Genomic DNA, 20,846 nt, shown 5'->3' with positions numbered 1-20,846 from the left:
CAATCAAAATGCTTTGGCTTCATTTTTGGGGAGGAGTCATATCCTCCTTTATATTCAATCTAAGGTTGTAAATAATGTTTTTATACATTTTCTACCACTATTACACACATAACCTTAACTTACATTTAAAATATGTTCTTTTTTATCACATATCCAGGTTCAGGTCATGTTAAAAATATATATTGTTCAATACATTCAGAAGTTCTGACAGAAATGTTGCACCAATGTCAGTTCATTTCTGAACCGATGGACTGACATGACCAACAATTACTTACTGAGACCAGTATGACCCCAAAAAACATATTCAATTATATCCTATTTGGTTTGATCACGCGAACATTGCAGAAACCTTGTTATAATATAATTTGATATCAGAAAACATTCTCTGGGTTATAGAAACATAAAACAGTGGTTAACTGTATTGCAGGAGGAAGGCTGACACTCCCAACCAAGAAACTTTAACCTCTTCTTGTTTCACTTTGAGACTTACAAAGTTTCCTGATGACGTGTATATTGAGGCTCAGCATCATGCATGTGTTATACACTTCTAAAAGAAATTAGACCCAAATATTACTGTTTAGCTTTAAATCTGTCTTATCTTTCTTTTGCAGTTCTTTGGAGCCCTTTGTGCAAGCCATAGGCACTTTGCAAAATCAATATCTTTTCATCATCAGATCCATTGTTTAGCTAAACTGCTCCGGATCTGAAGGGAAACTTGTGGCTCTGTTGCACACATTAACTGAAACAAGGGCGGAAATCACAAGAGCCTTTAACCAGGGATAATTTAATCAAATACTATTCGGCTACAAGTTCTACTTTTAGTTGCATTTGGCTCGCAAGTAAACCTGAGGTAATTTCAGTCTTGTCTTTCGACATCAGGCAGGTGACCCAGTTATCTCTTCCTCCACCGTGACCAGGTCCTCTCTGTACCCTCGCTCTGTTTGTTTTGCAGCTCCGGCTTTAATGGGAACATTTTGGTCCCTGGCATCTGATCCTCCAAGAGACGACTGAATGTTTCATCCAGTCATGATCATGTCTGCGGTTTCTAAGTATTCATGCTCAGGGTAACAGTCATGTGTTCAGAGGAGCCTGCCACTCCCTCAGCTGTTGAAGGTTTAGGGATATTGGAACAGTTTGTTTAATTCTGACAATAAGGAATGTGAAGAGGAGTGACGAGACACTAGATGTCGCCTGGCACAGAGCTGGGAGTTTTCCGCCTGAAGTTGAAGATTTAGAAATAACTTGCCCTGGATTTACACCTATGCATATTGCTGAGATCTAATTTCGCCCTGAGATGTTGCTAAATAGGGACTCGGAGGTCATCAGTCAAGTGTCTCTGCTCCAGAGAGAACTAGTGATAGAAATACCCAAATAAAATCTTTCTGATCAGTGTTGAGAGTTCGAACAATGGTCTGCCACTTGTGTTGTGGACCATACTTCCTATGACCCCTGTTTCTTCCTGTGGTGAAGACAGATGAGAGCTGGTATTGATAAGAGACGATATGCTAATTGTTGACATAGATTGTTGCTGTTTGGAGCTGCAAACCAATTTCTATCTGTGTCCTAAATCTGGGAGATAGTGGTGTGGGTCAATGGGAATAGCAATATCCCACAGTGGGGTTGGTTCGTCCTCAACTCTGGTCCAAAGTGAAGCATCTGATTTAATATCTGAGATCCCTGTGATTAACAAGTTTGAATGTTTTTGGTGAAATATCGCAACTAAATGTTTTCTTTTAAATACAGATGTTCCCCTCAGTGATCCTCCACTTGACTGAAGTCTGTGAAACCTCATATGGTGTGATAAAAGCATTGTGTTCTCCTTGTTAGATGATAAAATGAGTTTGTCCCATTTTCAAACTTAGTACCAAATACCTGCAAAACATTCCCATCAGCCTCAACTGCAGGCTCTCAGCCATCAGCATCACTGTTTATTCGCTATATATCTAGTCTGTACATTAGCATTAGCTCATGCAACATTTTATTGTACTTCAGAGCTCGGCCCTCGGAATGATGTCACACCTGAATAACTGGAGTTTACAGAGTTTCAGTTGCACTGGAAAAACTTTTACATTATCCAGCAGCCATTGTTGACAATACCAGATAACATAACGCATTATGCAACATTTCTTACCAACACAGTAGTAACACGTCCACAGACAGTAATTGGACTGTGCGATGTGTAGGACAGATTTAAAGACAAAAGTGCTAATAAACAGTAAACAGCTTTCTCTACTGTTGATACACGAAGCGCCCATCTTGGTTTTCTAAGTGAGAGGTGGTGAGGTTCCGACAGTCCGAGTCCAAATTCCAACATGAGGGGTCATTCTAGTTGCAACTTCCGACTCTGGGGTCGGTTATTTTTTGAATCAAGGCCTCACAGAGCTGCAGCCTCTGAAGTTATCCAAAAGTAGAAAACTGCTAAATGTGTTTTAAATAGTGATTATACTATAATATACTATGTTAGTATTGAATACACTGCGCTGTAGCTACATGATATTCTTCCATAGGGTAAAGTGAACATTCCAGGCAGTTCAATGGGGACTTGCCTCCATATGAACCAAAATTAGCCAACAGTTCTCAGAACTGTCATGGTGTTGCTACACATTGTGATACTGTCAGTATTTGCTCAGCGTTATATCATTGTTTGCTCAAAGAGCAGCCTCAGATTTGCTCAGCCAACTCTCTCCTGCTGATGCAATAAAACAAGTCTCCCTCTGGCTTTTCACAGCCCAGTTTCTGTTCACTGTAAAGAAATTAAGTTTTTTTTTTTTTGTTTTTTTTTACAACTAATCTTCCGAGTATTATTACAACAGTGTGATTGGTTGCAGTCTCCACAGTCATTTTGTAAATTTCAAGTGAGCAAATATATATTCTGGAAGCAACGCAGCACACACTATGGTGCTTTTTACTTCATGGGGTCAAATAGGAGCCGAAATAAAAATGTGATTTCCGAATATGCCAGTTGAGCAAACGGTTACTGTGTTGCCTAAGAAAACCTGTTTGCATTAGTCACGCCATGCAGCCTCGCTGAAACATGCTGGCCTGCCATTAATCATGTTTTTCAAGGAAACTTTTTCCCAAGAGTCTGTGCTATATTTGAATTGGCTCCGCTCTCGGTGTAGAGTCCCTGGCGCTGCGTGAACATGTATCTAAATCATCTGCCTCGACCCTGTCACTGCACTCCACACTACTTTCCACTCCACCAATAGACATGTGTAATTGAAAAATAGGCAATTTCAAGCTCTATCTGATTATTCTATATCTGTAGAGTAAAATCTTTATGCATGTGCTGTAAGCTTCAGATTACTGTGGCATAAAGACCATTCTTTCATTTGATGTATTTCACATTTAGACCTGAATGTTTCGGCAGGGGATTCTGACACTCAGGATTCCAAGAGTTATTTGCTAAAAACGCATACCCAACAAGTTAGACTCCAAGCTGTCAGTGCAGCGTGCACGCCTCACATACCTTACCTGAGGGATTGCTCAACACAATCTTCAAACAAAAGACTATGCACACAGCACTGTACACTATAGCAAACACTATTGAACATTGAGTATTGCTGTATATGTTTAATGTGCTGCAGTAGGCTTCACGTAACTGCAGCACTGCAGAGGAAAAGCCTGTCAAACTAATGCTGAAACTATCACAGCATTATTCTTATTCATGCATTGTCATGGTTCATGACCTTACGATGATTACAAGTTAAATGGTGTGAAATACTTTGTTGTTATTGTACTATGTTTATACATATTGTGCTACTTACCAATGGCTCATGCAACAGTCACACTCTGATAACTTGGAACATAAATATAACTTATATCAACATTTACTTTCAGCCACACCTTTATTTTGTTAGCTTCCGTCATCAAATCCCTTGAACATCACTGAACGTTCTGCTCTGCTCTGCACCAGACACCCAAACGCCATGCTGTCTGCTAGTGTGAAAAAAAACTTTTAATATGTGTTGATTTAAAGTATCAGTGATGCAACAGGAGGCTGAACAGGAAACACAACATTACCCTCCACATTCTGCTCCAAGCTAAATGTTAACACCTAGCAACTCAGTAAGAACAATGTTTACTGTTGTACTGGAAGGTAATACACCAATTAAACTACCATATTTTTACTCTAAACCAAAATGTCAGCTTCATGGAAAAGGCAGACTATCAACAAAGTCAGTTCATACTGAATCTATCGATAAAGTGTGATTTTTGTAATTTACCATATAAATGGAAACTGCTGGTGGGACTACAAAAGGTCAAGGGACACTCTGGTGGTGACCATAGTTTCATGGTGATTCACCATTGCCTCATTTTAACCAAAATCTGTCAGAGAAGTGAATGGAGGATGGTTAGATGCTTTATGTATAAAACTATAATGGCCCTCAGAGGACACATTTCTCAGCCTAGGTCCAACTGTCCCCTTAGATTCAACCCAACTGCACCAAATTATCCACAAAAAATCTTCATCTTCATCAAGATTTTTGCAGATCAAAATGATTTTTTGAATTTCTGTAGAAATTCACGAAAAATATAGAAAAGCCCTCTCTCGCAATTTTACAGCTAAAGCATGTCCACCGCTTTATCCAGAGCTCAATTTAATGGGTTCTTCACTCACCCATACCGCATCCTCCAATTTTTTGAATCATCATGATAACCATCATACACAGACAAAAAACATGAAAACAGGTAATAAATTAATTCTTTTATTTATTGAAATGCATTTAGAGGCCTCAAATGTTAAAACTCATTAATCCAAAGTGATCACCAGTTTGGATGATCATCTAATATAAAGCTCTTTATGTGCATGACACCGTAGAGACACTTAGATGACACATGAGGATTGTGGTCTATTATCCCATTATACTCATTAATCATTGTGATTATCTCCTGACATCTGGGGGCTCAACAATGGCTGCGACCATCGGATGTGTGTTGAATGAGAATGGGTTTAACGTGTCCAGGCCGGCTGGGTGTTAGTGACCTCCTGTGTACAGACAAACACACACAGGGATTTATAACCTATGAGCAATGAGAGTTATCTCCTCTAATGGATCCCTATTTCATAGATTAACAACAGGGCTCATTTAGTTAATTTGGTATAATGTATAGATTTGATGCTTTCGTCCACTTTAGAAAAAGCAGAGCAATTACACAAAAGCCCAGAGGCCACATGTCTGACCTCTTATTAAAAGCCAAGAAAGCAGAGCTGACAGCTGCATTAAACTGAATTATCTGCGGTGGTTTGAAGCCGTTCTACTTTTGATGTCTTTTGTTTTGTGAACAGTCATTTTCCTTTTAGCCCAAATGATCTGCTCTTGTAATCCTCGGACCTCGGCACATGGCCGCGCCTCGTTGGCTTTACATTGAGAGCATTAAGGCAAAATACATTTCATTAGATCGCTGGAGATGTACGTTAACTTGGACCTGAGCCTAAGAGGATTGCGGCCGTGTTTAGGCCATGTAGAATGTTGTCCCTCACATATGACTCGCTCAAGCTACTGCGCCACAGTCCTTCATACTACAGAGATCACAACCCCAATTTCTTTACCGCATCAAGTGGCCATCTGGACATCTGGAGTTTTTTGGTTGAAAGCTCCTTAGAGCAAATTCTAACAAATTTCATCAGCCTATACATTAGTGAATGTATAGTCCAAGTTGTATGTCCATCAAATTGGAATAGGAGTGGTAATCCAGATTAAAAAACTTGTTTGCCAAAAGACATGCTGTACTTTGCTTTACTGCACATATGGGCATGTGCGTCCCATTTCTCTGACAAAGAACATTTAGCACTATATGTAGTGTTAACTGACTGCTTTCAAAGTTATTTTCATTTTGGAAACTATAATTGGTCACTTTCTTGCTGAGGTGATTGACATGGCTGTCTGTAAATGTCGTAAAATGTGAGACAACCTCTTTTTTTCTTTTTTTTATTTGAACCCACAGAAGTAAAAATGACAATTCATAATTTTGAGTTTTAGTCACTAGTCTGGCCAAGAAATGTACCAGCCCAACTCATGCCAGGTAGCTGTTTTTCATCCATAGCTCTGTTGCTCGGCAACAGCTGTAAAGGCGAGTCTGGTGATGCAATAAGAACACCTGACCGTCTCATTCGGGTTCAGCTGTCCGAGTCTACGTGCCCTGTGAAGGATGCAGCCCCTGAACTGGGAAACGCCTCAACAGCATTTTTCCAGTCTTTATGCTAAGCTAGGCTAATCAGCTGCTGACTCATAATTAACTCAGGTAATAGAGTGGGTCGTCCCCTAACCAGAAGGTTGGTGGTTCTATCCCAGTCTTCCTCATTCCCTGTGCTGAAGTTACCTCCGGCAACAAGCTGCTGTGTGTATACATATATATATATAAACTTAATTGCATATTGTAAATATGCAATTACAATATCACTCAGATCTGTCAACAGGTGGCTCAAGGAAAGTTGACTTTAGACATTATTTCATTAAATATTGGTCCTCAATAAATATATGTTCACCTCTTTAACTGAGGAAGGACAGCTGCAGTTGTAACATGTCAGTAACATGCCAGTAACATGCCAGTAACACGTCAGTAACATGCCAGTAACACACCAGTAACATGCCAGCAACACGTCAGTAACATGCCAGTAACAAGCCAGAACATTTCAAGCTGCTGTATATACAGTATATATAGCAGCTTGAAAGCAGCTTATATATATGTATATATACATATATATATACAGCAGCTTGAAATGTTCTGGCGTGTTACTGGCATGTTACTGACATGTTACAACTGCAGCTGTCCTTCCTCAGTTAAAGAGGTGAACATATATGTATTGAGGCCCAATATTTAATGAAATAATGTCTAAAGTCAACTCTTCTTCAGCCACCTGTTGACAGATCTGAGTGATATTGTAATTGCATATTTTAAATGATCTGCTGTTTTTCTCATAATGTTGAACTTTTCCTTTGATCTGCAGATACACTGAAGGAGGATGATCCTGTAGCTGCTGTAGGTTTGTGTATATGAATATATACAAGGGGCTGCATTTGTTTAGTGTATACTATATGTTTCAGAGAAGATCATCCAATAGCCTCTGTAAATCCTTTCATGCTCTCTGTTGTACCTGCTCTCGTTTGATGACGGTTTTAACTGTGCAGCTCTGACTGTGATATAACATCCCGGTTCAGAACGGGAGCACACAGGCTCGCTGATGGGGATTACGGCTCATTCTTCAGAGCGCTGGGTTTATTTTAGGGTCCGGCTGGATAAAACAGGATTAGGATCACAATGAATCCGCAGGCATTCAAACCCGGAGGTCATCTCCTCTGTGGCCTTTGACATTTGAAATGTTTATAAATCTCCAACTGTGTTGTGATAGCTAAATATAGATTTGATCAGCTGTCATTCCAGCGAGGTGTCCACTTTTGATAAGAGCCCTGTTCTTTTAGAGGGTCGGTCAGGTATCTACTGGTGCAGTTTCACTGTAGTCTCCACGAAAGAGGATATACGCAAGTTTTAACTATTGCCTCATTTCCAGCGTTAGCGATAAGAGCAATTTACAAAGCTATGTACATTTGAATGTCCTTCCTTTACACCAATGTAAACTCTTGTTTTTATTCTACTTCTATCATTATTTTGCTTCTACTGAAGTGGATATCAGGGCTGAGACTCCGTCTTCCATTTGTCGTCCGACTAGTTTCTTTTACCATGAGTCAGAATGTGTCTCCACACAAAACCTAAACAGAGATAGTAGGTGTTTTAGGTCCAGACAACATTTAGGTGAATTTCTTTTAACAGTTATCTCCTTATGAATGCAGAACAATGGCTGAGAGCTTGGAGAGTGAGCGACAACACCACCTGCTCCTGGAAGGAAACCAGAGAAAACAGACGTATATCACCTCTAAGCTTTAATCTGCAGGAGTAACTGGCCAATCGTCTCGTTAAAAATTTCTTGAGGTAATACTTTACCTTTAACCTGATAGCTGGATGGACTGTTTTTTTATTGATACGTGTATTTATTAAAACACCAAATTACCTTCTTGTTAATCAGAGTTCACCAAAGTTGATAAATTAAATCCTCTGGTAACCATGAATGTCAAATTTCAGAGCAATCCACTTACTAGTCTGATAGTGTTTGATGCTGTTAATTTATCTTCTTTTAGGCTCCATCCCCTTTGTTGAACAGGCCATGACTGAAAAACCTGACAGGGTTCAAGGTAAGTCAAATTAATGGCTTTGTATGGAAGTGTATAATTTTATAGTATGAGTACAAGAGTGTATAAGAGTGTCTGATTTCTATGCAGGCTTTCATGTAATGAACATTTGGGATACTTAGATACTTGGTCAGTGTCAGTCCCAGTGAATCTGGAAACATTTATATCACGTCTGTGTTTGTCCTGATTTGACTGAGGAATGACTCTGATTTATGACTCACATTGTGGGAAAGGAGCCCTGAGGGTTTTACAGCAGCCGTTCGTACAGAATATCCTCTGTGTGACATTGTACCACACTACTTGGAACACTACCTGTGATGTGAGGCGCTGCAGCTCTTTCAGCACTTTCAAAAATCAAGCTTGTTAAAAGCTGCTCAGATCTGCACTCAGTGATTTTGACGATCACTTAATGATCCTTGTGATTTAAATATTTGATGAGGATATCTGTGTGTGTGCATTTGCGTGTAGAGCTGCTCTCTGTGTGTAATTGTGTATATTACACTACTCTGTATTGTTAGTCATTGTGCTATTAGCTGCCTTTGTCCTGTTCTGACCTTCCTGAACCATAGGCGGTATGTGAAAATGGAGGATGTGTCTCCACTTCCTCCCAAATACAAGCGCTGCCATCTTGTGCATTTAAAGCCAGAGTCTGTGCATTAGCGCTGCAGGGACGGAGCCGAGGTCCCAACAATACTCAACCAATCATGAGTCAGTCTCAGCGTCACCAAGTTTTTATTGCGTCAAATAACAAATTAAAAATCATACTTACCAGAAAACATTTGAACAAATGTCAGTGTGATGAGAACTACCTAAAATGACAGAAACCATCTGACCACAGAAGATTTTATTTTGCTTTTTAACTTGGCCCTTGACCCATCTATGGTTGAAGCCTGTAAAAACCCGACATGCTCTAAATTGTGAATCTCTGTTGAGGTCGTGTTTGGAGTTGCGCATGAAATCAAAGACACCACATTTTAAGATCAGCCAACTAGTGACAGGTTCGCTTCAATGGAAAGTCAGTGACAGTAAGAACTGAGAGTTAATCCTTCTTTATGGGCTTTAGTCCAGGTTCGAAGGAGGAACGCTTTAACAAGTGAGAGGAAAAAACACAATAAAGATAGCACAGTCTCCAACAGAGTTAATATCTGACTGAAAAGTCAAATGTAATGTCTTTGTGTTTGAGGCAGCAGAGATTCTGTTGTTCCTATACGACCTGACAGCTTTGTTATGAAATGAATTAATGGAGCTGTGATGGTCTGAAATAATTTATCATCTGCTCTCACACTGCAGCACTTTGACTCCCATCCACTCACTTTTCCTAATCAGAGCTGACGTCACTGCAGCAGGGTGAACCCAGCCTTGTTAATTATTGAGAGGCCCATATTACACATTAGCCATAAGATAATTGCCCCAAGCATTATCTTGGAATATAGTCCATATCTTTGAATTAAAGATTTGCATTGCTCTCTGTCTGGCACCTCCTGAAAACTTACATTAAAATCTGAAGTATTCCTTTGTTATAAAAAATATTTTTGATTAAATAAGAAACTTTTAAAGTTGAAAGAAAATAAGCATAAATTGAAGTTGGGCTTTAATCAAAGCTGTTTTCATAAAATGATGTAGACCATTAAGAAATTAACACTTTTAAAGTGTGTTCACTCTTACGATTCATTATTGTTAATATAGTTTCCAGTCTAGTCCTGCTCTAAATGAGAAGTGCCCTCGAGTAACCTCTGTTATGATTTGTTGCTACATAAATAAAATTGGCTTGACGCTGTATAAGGTTTTGACCCGTCTGCTAAAGTTTAACAACCTCTATCGCCTGTTAAAATGATCGTAATCGAGATAGACGCCTTCATATCTGCCACACACCATGTGTTGCTCCTGCAAGAGGCGCTTAGTCAGGATACTGATTATTGATTAACAATCTGAGTATTTACAGCGTGTGCTGCAGGGCGGGCGGCCGCAGGGTGCGATGCGCTCAGCAGCATGTGCCCGCTGCTAATATGTCTAATTTCATGTCCAGTCCAGTCATCTTCATGGGGACCAAGGCCTGGTCCTAATTCAATTCAATTCAATGTATATAGCACCAACTCATAGACATACATGATCTCAAGACCTTACAAAATTATTGAAAAACCCAACAGTTCCCACAACCAGCAAATAGTTTGGAGAGAAAATACACCCGTTTAAGTGAGAGAAAGATTATTTATCAAGTCCTAGTTAGAGATAAGATGTGAACTGTGCTAAGGTTAAGGTTTGGGTTGGAACTGGTCATGGTTGAAGTTAGGGATACGTTTTTGGTGTGGCTGTCCACAATGAATGCAAGACAGTAAAAAGTCCTTATGAGGATAGTTGCAAAAATGTGTGTGGGCGTGTGTGTGTGTGTGTGCGTGCGCCACATGCATTCGTGGAACAGATGTGAAACTGAGAACAACCCTGACAACCTCACTATGTGTTCACTGGAATTACCTTCAGTCTAAGCTGTAGACTCTTTATTGCTGCTGATGAGTTGTCTCAGGAACCCAGGATAGTTTTGTGCCAATTTCCATGATCATGACATGGTTTTGTTTTTCATTGTTAAGATAACTCGATTGATGCGACTTACATATCAGTCCCCTCGATCTCTGCATACGTTTTTGTGAAATTAACATAAATGGATCCCACTGTACCTAAATGCAGGATCCTATGAGCTTAAATGGCTGTTTGAGGAATAAAACTCAGGTTTGAATTAGATTGAGGGCTGGAGATACTAATTTGGTTTCCGTCTGAAATACTTTCCCATTTTATGAAGTTGCACCTCCACCAGTAACCAAATGAGAAGTCGTCTTCTGACATGAAGACAGAAATGTATCAGTGATCCCAGCAGTCTTGTTAATATTTTGTAGGGTGATGATTGATGGACTTTGCTCCCTCATTACTTCCCTGAGATCTGGTTCTGAGAGTTGCTCGTCAATGCTTCAGATATACGGGTTAAATATTAACAGAGTGCTGTGTGAGGCAAAGCCTCTGCTCCCTCTATCAGCGTTTTGAAGATAAGCCGTCTGAACTCGTTGCCTTATCTTTAAACGTCATCCTTTACAGCTCTGTAACCGGTGCGGCTACATTACAGTTAGTGCATCTGACCTAAAAGAGGAAGACTTCCAGTGCAGCTTCAAAATGGCAAATCTTTTACATCTATCATCATGGGAATTGTGCAGAACTTCCCTCTAATTCAACCAGACTGTCTGGAACAAGCTGAAGCACAGACTCATATTAATGTATGATTTGTTTTAGAATATCTCGAGCCACAGTGTATGTCCTGATATCAACCCTGAGCCACTGCAAATCCCTGTCATTAAATATTCTCTACAGATTACGTCCATTAATCACAGTTGTATGAATCCATTAACATCAGCCCTGATCCCAGACTAAGTAGCCTGCAATAATATCACATGAACCAAACTACAGTTACAGTTTGTCATGTTTCACTTTTTGAAATATTTTGCGTTGAGATTCCAGAGATATTTGTTACTGTACAAATACTGGAATGTTTTACCTTTACACAACCTGTACTGCTTAATTTAGTGGAAAATTGCTGTATGTACAAAAACATCTCAGGGATTTTCATTTGTGTGGTAGTGGTAGAAATGCTCAGGGTCAATACTTTTACATTTTATTTATGTATTTTTATATTTATGTCATTTGAAATAAACTGAACTAAATTATAGTAAATTAAATTAACTACAAAGTATCAGAAGGAAAACCACCTACAATCATGATTCCAAAAACTTTGAAACATAAAACGTTTTCTACCAACAGTATATTGAGCTGAACAAAAAGATATTTAATGTGTAAATTGGAATTCAAGTGTCTTTTAAATATACACTTATTTCATAACTGCAACATGTTCCACAAAAGTTGGTCTAAAGCCACGTTTACCACTATTACGTCACCTTTTCTTTAACTGCACTATGTCAGTATTTGGGAACTTAGGACATCTATTTTACAGGCACATAAATCAGAAAATATTAAAATGTGTTTTTATAGGCTCTCTTACATGATATATGGTTTTGTGATAATTGGATCTTTGAGGACTTGTCTGAATTTGACGCCAGCAACATGAGCGCAACAAACCACTAGCGAAGTAGAGCTAAAAAATGTTGTAAGAAGTGATGTGAATGACTGAAATCCTGGAAAGATAACGCACAATGAAATTTAGAAATGTCACCACCTAAAATAATATCATCAAAAGATGCAGAGGATGATTGTATATAGGATATTACAGGCTTGTGGAAATCATACATGTTTCCTAAAGAGCATAGACCAGCCAGCGTCTGTGATTTATGGAGGTGTATTTTAGTGCATGGCCTCTGCATGTAGATCTGTGAGAGCTCTGTTAGTGTTACATGTGCAACATGTGCCTCCGTCCAGACGATATGATTTTTTTAAAGTGAAATTATTTCCCATTCTTACACGATATGACATGTTACTCCACAGTCCATTAACTTCATAATGCACCACAAAGGTTTAATATGAGACAAGTCTGGAAATTCAAACTTCAACTTCAAAACACTTTTATTGTCATTTGAAATCTTACATCACAGTAAGTGCTGATTTGAAACTTAAATTGCTTCTGGCTCACAATGCAGCAGACGGAGATAAATGATAAAAAAGATATTTACAGGAAAAAAATTTAATAACTTTTAAAGTAGCATTAAGTTTAAATTGTTCGCACAACACTCAATCTATGTACATCTCACACAGTGAGAGAAAACAGTGGGTGTACTGTAAACTTGCATTTTGCAAGAAGGTGGATTACACAAAATACAACATTAAGTGTAGATGTAAATTGCTCATACAACCATTAAATATAAATATTTTGCACAAGACAACAACAGAGTTTGTCGTACACAATGCACATATAGCATTTAAGTGGATATGGAATGAATAATATTGAGGTACTGTAAGAGTCATAACAGTTCTTACGTGATATGACTTCAGTTACTGTCCGTTGTCATATGTTGTGCTTCACACAGTTTCAGTAGGAGACAGGTGTGGACTGCAGGCGGGGCAGTGTAGTACCCTCACTCTTTTACTATGAGGCCATGCTGTAGTGGCACATGTGCAGCTTGGAGCATGTGCCTCGAGTAAACGGAAAGGTTCCTGGAATAGACGTCGTCTGCACAGAGGCACATGTTGCACATGTAACACTAACAGATCTCTCACAGATCTACATGCAGAGGCCATGCACTAAAATACACCTCCATAAATCACAGACGCTGGCTGGTCTATGCTCTTTAGGAAACATGTATGATTTCCACAAGCCTGTAATATCATAAAATCATCCTCTGCATCTTTTGATGATATTATTTTAGGTGGTGAAATTTCAAAATTTCTTGCAATTGTGCATTAAGAATTTTGTTCTTGTCTTTCACAAAGTGCCCCATCCTTGCCTGTAAATCACTGAGCCTGTCAAGGATTTCTTTCCAGGATTTCAGTCATTCACATCACTTACAACAATTTTTTAGCTCTACTTCGCTAGTGGTTTGTTGTGCTCATGTTGCTGGCGTTAAATTCAGACAACTCCTCGAAGATCCAATTATCAAAAAACCATATATCATGTAAGAGAGCCTATAAAAACACATTTTATTATTTTCTGATTTATGTGCCTGTATCTTACGATCAACAACGCAATACGATTTTACACACAAAAAATATTTTAACTATGATGCAAAGCTGTTTGGACCTAAAGCTGTCATATAAATATATTAGAGTATAAAATGCACCTGCACATGGTAATTTTCCAACACCAGCTCCAGCAGCCGACATCAGATGTCCTATTATGAAAAGTATGATCAGTGGGTACAATCTGGTGAGAAAATGTTCAAGCTGACATTGTGTTCTCGGTTGGTTGCGTATCTGATCATCCAGCGAGTCTGTACTTTTCAAACAGCTTCTAGCTGTCGGTCAAACTGGTTTCTACGTCAGTGATCGTCTGTATGCTGGTAGCAAAAGTTAAACCTGTGTACTGATCCAAATCTGTGAGGCTATATCTTTATGCATAGTTGGAAATGCAAAAGAGTCATAGTTAACATACAATGCTAATTATTTAAGTATTTTGTCATAAATTGTAGCATGACCTGGTCGGTTGCGTCTGTACCCAGTCCATATACAAGTCTATTCACTCAGAGCAAGAAGAGCTGCAATAACATGTCATTGAATCAATGCATCAGTCAACATATTATAACATGGTATTAAGAATAGGCCATAGTATAGTAAGGCATAAAACCTTCATGGTATAATATGGTTATAGTATAGTAAGGCATAAAAATGTCATAGTATTATAAGGTATAAAAATAGGCCATAGTATAGTAAGGCATAAAAACTTCATGGTATAATATGGTTATAGTATAGTAAGGCATAAAAATGTCATAGTATTATAAGGTATAAAAATAGGCCATAGTATAGTAATGCATAAAAACTTCATAGTATAATAAGGTATAAAATGGTCATAGTATAGTAAGGCATAAAAACTTCATAGTATTATAAGGTATAAAAATAGGCCATAGTATAGTAAGGCATAAAAACTTCATGGTATAATATGGTCATAGTATAGTAAGGCATAACAATTTCATAGTATAATAAGGTATAAAATGGTCATATTATAGTAAGGCATAAAAACTTCACAGTATAAAATGGTCATAGTATAGTAAGGCATAAAAACTTCATAGTAAAAGGTATATAAAAAAAACTCCATAGTATAGTAAGGCATAAAAACTTCATAGTATAATAAGGTATAAAATGGTCATAGAATAGTAAGGCATAAAAACTTCATAGTATAACAAGGTATAAAATGGTCATAGTATAGTAAGGCATAAAAACTTAACAGTATAAAATGGTCATAGTATAGTAAGGCATAAAAACTTCATAGTATTATAAGGTATAAAATGGTCATAGTATAGTAAGGCATAAAAACTTCACAGTATAAAATGGTCATAGTATAGTAAGGCATAAAAACTTCATAGTATTATAAGGTATAAAAATAAGCCATAGTATAGTAAGGCATAAAAACTTCATAGTATTATAAGGTATAAAAATAAGCCATAGTATAGTAAGGCATAAAAACTTCACAGTATAAAATGGTCATAGTATAGTAAGGCATAAAAACTTCATAGTATTATAAGGTATAAAAATAAGCCATAGTATAGTAAGGCATAAAAACTTCATAGTATAAAATGGTCATAGTATAGTAAGGCATAAAAACTTCATAGTATAATAAGGTATGAAATGGTCATAGTATAGTAAGGCATAAAAACTTCATAGTATTATAAGTTATAAAAATAGGCCATAGTATAGTAAGGCATAAAAACTTCACAGTATAAAATGGTCATAGTATAGTAAGGCATAAAAACTTCATAGTATTATAAGGTATAAAAATAGGCCATAGTATAGTAAGACATAAAAACTTCACAGTATAAAATGGTCATAGTATAGTAAGGCATAAAAACTTCATAGTATTATAAGGTATAAAATGGTCATAGTATAGTAAGGCATAAAAACTTCACAGTATAAAATGGTCATAGTATAGTAAGGCATAAAAACTTCACAGTATAAAATGGTCATAGTATAGTAAGGCATAAAAACTTCATAGTATTATAAGATATAAATTGGTCATAGTATAGTAAGGCATAAAAACTTCACAGTATAAAATGGTCATAGTATAGTAAGGCATAAAAACTTCATAGTATTATAAGGTATAAAATGGTCATAGTATAGTAAGGCATAAAAACTTCACAGTATAAAATGGTCATAGTATAGTAAGGCATAAAAACTTCATAGTATAATAAGGTATAAAATGGTCATAGTATAGTTAGGCATAAAAACTTCATAGTATTATAAGGTATAAAATGGTCATACTATAGTAAGGCATAAAAACTTCATAGTATTATAAGGTATAAAATGGTCAAAGTATAGTAAGGCATAAAAACTTAACAGTATAAAATGGACATAGTATAGTAAGGCATCAAATCTTCATAGTATAATAAGGTATAAAATGGTCATAGTATAGTAAGGGATAAAAAACTTCACAGTATAAAATGGTCATAGTATAGTAAGGCATAAAAACTTCATAGTATAAAATGGTCATAGTATAGTAAGGCATAAAAACTTAATAGTATTATAAGGTATAAAATTAGGCCATAGTATAGTAAGGCATAAAAACTTCATAGTATTATAAGGTATAAAAATAGGCCATAGTATAGTAAGGCATAAAAACTTCATAGTATAATAAGGTACAAAATGGTCATAGTATAGTAAGGCATAAAAACTTCATAGTATAATAAGGTATAAAATGGTCATAGTATAGTAAGGCATAAAAACTTTATAGTATTATAAGGTATAAAATGGTCATAGTATAGTAAGGCATAACAACTTCATAGTATAAAATGGTTATAGTATAGTAAGGCATAAAACCTTCATAGTATTATAAGGTATAAAAATAGGCCATAGTATAGTAAGGCATAACAATTTCATAGTATAATAAGGTATAAAATGGTCATAGCATAGTAAGGTATAAAAACTTCATAGTATAATAAGGTATGAAATGGTCATAGTATAGTGAGGCATAAAAACTTCATAGTATTATAAGGTATAAAAATAGGCCATAGTATAGTAAGGCATAAAAACTTCACAGTATAAAATGGTCATAGTATAGTAAGGCATAAAAACTTAACAGTATAAAATGGTCATAGTATAGTAAGGCATAAAAACTTCATAGTATTATAAGGTATAAAATGGTCATAGTATAGTAAGGCATAAAAACTTCACAGTATAAAATGGTCATAGTATAGTAAGGCATAAAAACTTCACAGTATAAAATGGTCATAGTATAGTAAGGCATAAAAACTTCATAGTATTATAAGCTATAAATTGGTCATAGTATAGTAAGGCATAAAAACTTCACAGTATAAAATGGTCATAGTATAGTAAGGCATAAAAACTTCATAGTATTATAAGGTATAAAATGGTCATAGTATAGTAAGGCATAAAAACTTCACAGTATAAAATGGTCATAGTATAGTAAGGCATAAAAACTTAATAGTATAATAAGGTATAAAATGGTCATAGTATAGTAAGGCATAAAAACTTCACAGTATAAAATGGTCATAGTATAGTAAGGCATAAAAACTTAACAGTATAAAATGGTCATAGTATAGTAAGGCATAAAAACTTCATAGTATTATAAGGTATAAAATGGTCATAGTATAGTAAGGCATAAAAACTTCACAGTATAAAATGGTCATAGTATAGTAAGGCATAAAAACTTCACAGTATAAAATGGTCATAGTATAGTAAGGCATAAAAACTTCATAGTATTATAAGCTATAAATTGGTCATAGTATAGTAAGGCATAAAAACTTCACAGTATAAAATGGTCATAGTATAGTAAGGCATAAAAACTTCATAGTATTATAAGGTATAAAATGGTCAAAGTATAGTAAGGCATAAAAACTTCACAGTATAAAATGGTCATAGTATAGTAAGGCATAAAAACTTCATAGTATAATAAGGTATAAAATGGTCATAGTATAGTAAGGCATAAAAACTTCACAGTATAAAATGGTCATAGTATAGTAAGGCATAAAAACTTCATAGTATTGTAAGGTATAAAATGGTCATAGTATAGTAAGGCATAAAAACTTCATAGTATAATAAGGTATAAAATGGTCATAGTATAGTAAGGCATAAAAACTTCACAGTATAAAATGGTCATAGTATAGTAAGGCATAAAAACTTCATAGTATAATAAGATATAAAATGGTCATAGTATAGTAAGGCATAAAAACTTCATAGTATTATAAGGTATAAAAATAGGCCATAGTATAGTAAGACAAACACTTCACAGTATAAAATGGTCATAGTATAGTAAGGCATAAAAACTTCATAGTATTATAAGGTATAAAAATAGGCCATAGTATAGTAAGGCATAAAAACTTCATAGTATTATAAGGTATAAAAATAGGCCATAGTATAGTAAGGCATAAAAACTTCACAGTATAAAATGGTCATAGTATAGTAAGGCATAAAAACTTCATTGTATAATAAGATATAAAATGGTCATAGTACAGTAAGGCATAAAAACTTCATAGTATTGTAAGGTATAAAAATAGGCCATAGTATAGTAAGGCATAAAAACTTCATAGTATAATAAGGTACAAAATGGTCATAGTATAGTAAGGCATAAAAACTTCATAGTATAAAATGGTCATAGTATAATAAGGCATAAAAACTTCATAGTATAATAATATATAAAATGGTCATAGTATAGTAAGGCATAAAAACTTCATAGTATTGTAAGGTATAAAAATAGGCCATAGTATAGTAAGGCATAAAAACTTCATAGTATAATAAGGTACAAAATGGTCATAGTATAGTAAGGCATAAAAACTTCATAGTATTATAAGATATAAAAATAGGCCATAGTATAGTAAGGCATAAAAACTTCATAGTATTATAAGATATAAAAATAGGCCATAGTATAGTAAGGCATAAAAACTTCATAGTATAATAAGGTACAAAATGGTCATAGTATAGTAAGGCATAAAAACTTCATAGTATAAAATGGTCATAGTATAGTAAGGCATAAAAACTTCATAGTATTGTAAGGTATAAAAATAGGCCATAGTATAGTAAGGCATAAAAACTTCATAGTATAATAAGGTACAAAATGGTCATAGTATAGTAAGGCATAAAAACTTCATAGTATAAAATGGTCATAGTATAGTAAGGCATAAAAACTTCATAGTATTATAAGGTATAAAATGGTCATAGTATAGTAAGGCATAAAAACTTCACAGTATAAAATGGACATAGTATAGTAAGGCATAAAAACTTCATAGTATAAAATGGACATAGTATAGTAAGGCATAAAAACTTCATAGTATAATAAGGTATAAAATGGTCATAGTATAGTAAGGCATAAAAACTTCACAGTATAAAATGGTCATAGTATAGTAAGGCATAAAAACTTCATAGTATTATAAGCTATAAATTGGTCATAGTATAGTAAGGCATAAAAACTTCACAGTATAAAATGGTCATAGTATAGTAAGGCATAAAAACTTCATAGTATTATAAGGTATAAAATGGTCATAGTATAGTAAGGCATAAAAACTTCACAGTATAAAATTGTCATAGTATAGTAAGGCATAAAAACTTAATAGTATAATAAGGTATAAAATGGTCATAGTATAGTAAGGCATAAAAACTTCACAGTATAAAATGGTCATAGTATAGTAAGGCATAAAAACTTAACAGTATAAAATGGTCATAGTATAGTAAGGCATAAAAACTTCATAGTATTATAAGGTATAAAATGGTCATAGTATAGTAAGGCATAAAAACTTCACAGTATAAAATGGTCATAGTATAGTAAGGCATAAAAACTTCACAGTATAAAATGGTCATAGTATAGTAAGGCATAAAAACTTCATAGTATTATAAGCTATAAATTGGTCATAGTATAGTAAGGCATAAAAACTTCACAGTATAAAATGGTCATAGTATAGTAAGGCATAAAAACTTCACAGTATAAAATGGTCATAGTATAGTAAGGCATAAAAACTTCATAGTATTATAAGCTATAAATTGGTCATAGTATAGTAAGGCATAAAAACTTCACAGTATAAAATGGTCATAGTATAGTAAGGCATAAAAACTTCATAGTATTATAAGGTATAAAATGGTCAAAGTATAGTAAGGCATAAAAACTTCACAGTATAAAATGGTCATAGTATAGTAAGGCATAAAAACTTCATAGTATAATAAGGTATAAAATGGTCATAGTATAGTAAGGCATAAAAACTTCACAGTATAAAATGGTCATAGTATAGTAAGGCATAAAAACTTCATAGTATAATAAGGTATAAAATGGTCATAGTATAGTAAGGCATAAAAACTTCATAGTATTATAAGGTATAAAATGGTCATACTATAGTAAGGCATAAAAACTTCACAGTATAAAATGGTCATAGTATAGTAAGGCATAACAACTTCATAGTGTAATAAGGTATAAAATGGTCATAGTATAGTAAGGCATAAAAACTTTATAGTATTATAAGGTATAAAATGGTCATAGTATAGTAAGGCATAAAAACTTTATAGTATTATAAGGTATGAAATGGTCATAGTATAGTAAGGCATAAAAACTTCATAGTATAAAATGGTCAGAGTATAGTAAGGCATAAAAACTTCATAGTATTATAAGGTATAAAATGGTCATAGTATAGTAAGGCATAAAAACTTAACAGTATAAAATGGACATAGTATAGTAAGGCATAAAATCTTCATAGTATAATAAGGTATAAAATGGTCATAGTATAGTAAGGCATAAAAACTTCATAGTATTATAAGGTATAAAATTAGGCCATAGTATAGTAAGGCATAAAAACTTCATAGTATAATAAGGTATAAAATGGTCATAGTATAGTAAGGCATAAAACCTTCATAGTATTATAAGGTATAAAAATAGGCCATAGTATAGTAAGGCATAAAAACTTCATAGTATTATAAGGTATAAAAATAGGCCATAGTATAGTAAGGCATAAAAACTTCATAGTATTATAAGGTATAAAATGGTCATAGTATTATAAGGTATAAAATGGTCATAGTATAGTA

This window comes from Paralichthys olivaceus, chromosome 18, assembly GCF_024713975.1.
Source record: "Paralichthys olivaceus isolate ysfri-2021 chromosome 18, ASM2471397v2, whole genome shotgun sequence".
In the NCBI taxonomy this organism is placed as follows: domain Eukaryota; kingdom Metazoa; phylum Chordata; class Actinopteri; order Pleuronectiformes; family Paralichthyidae; genus Paralichthys; species Paralichthys olivaceus.
This window is presented reverse-complemented; position numbering follows the sequence as displayed.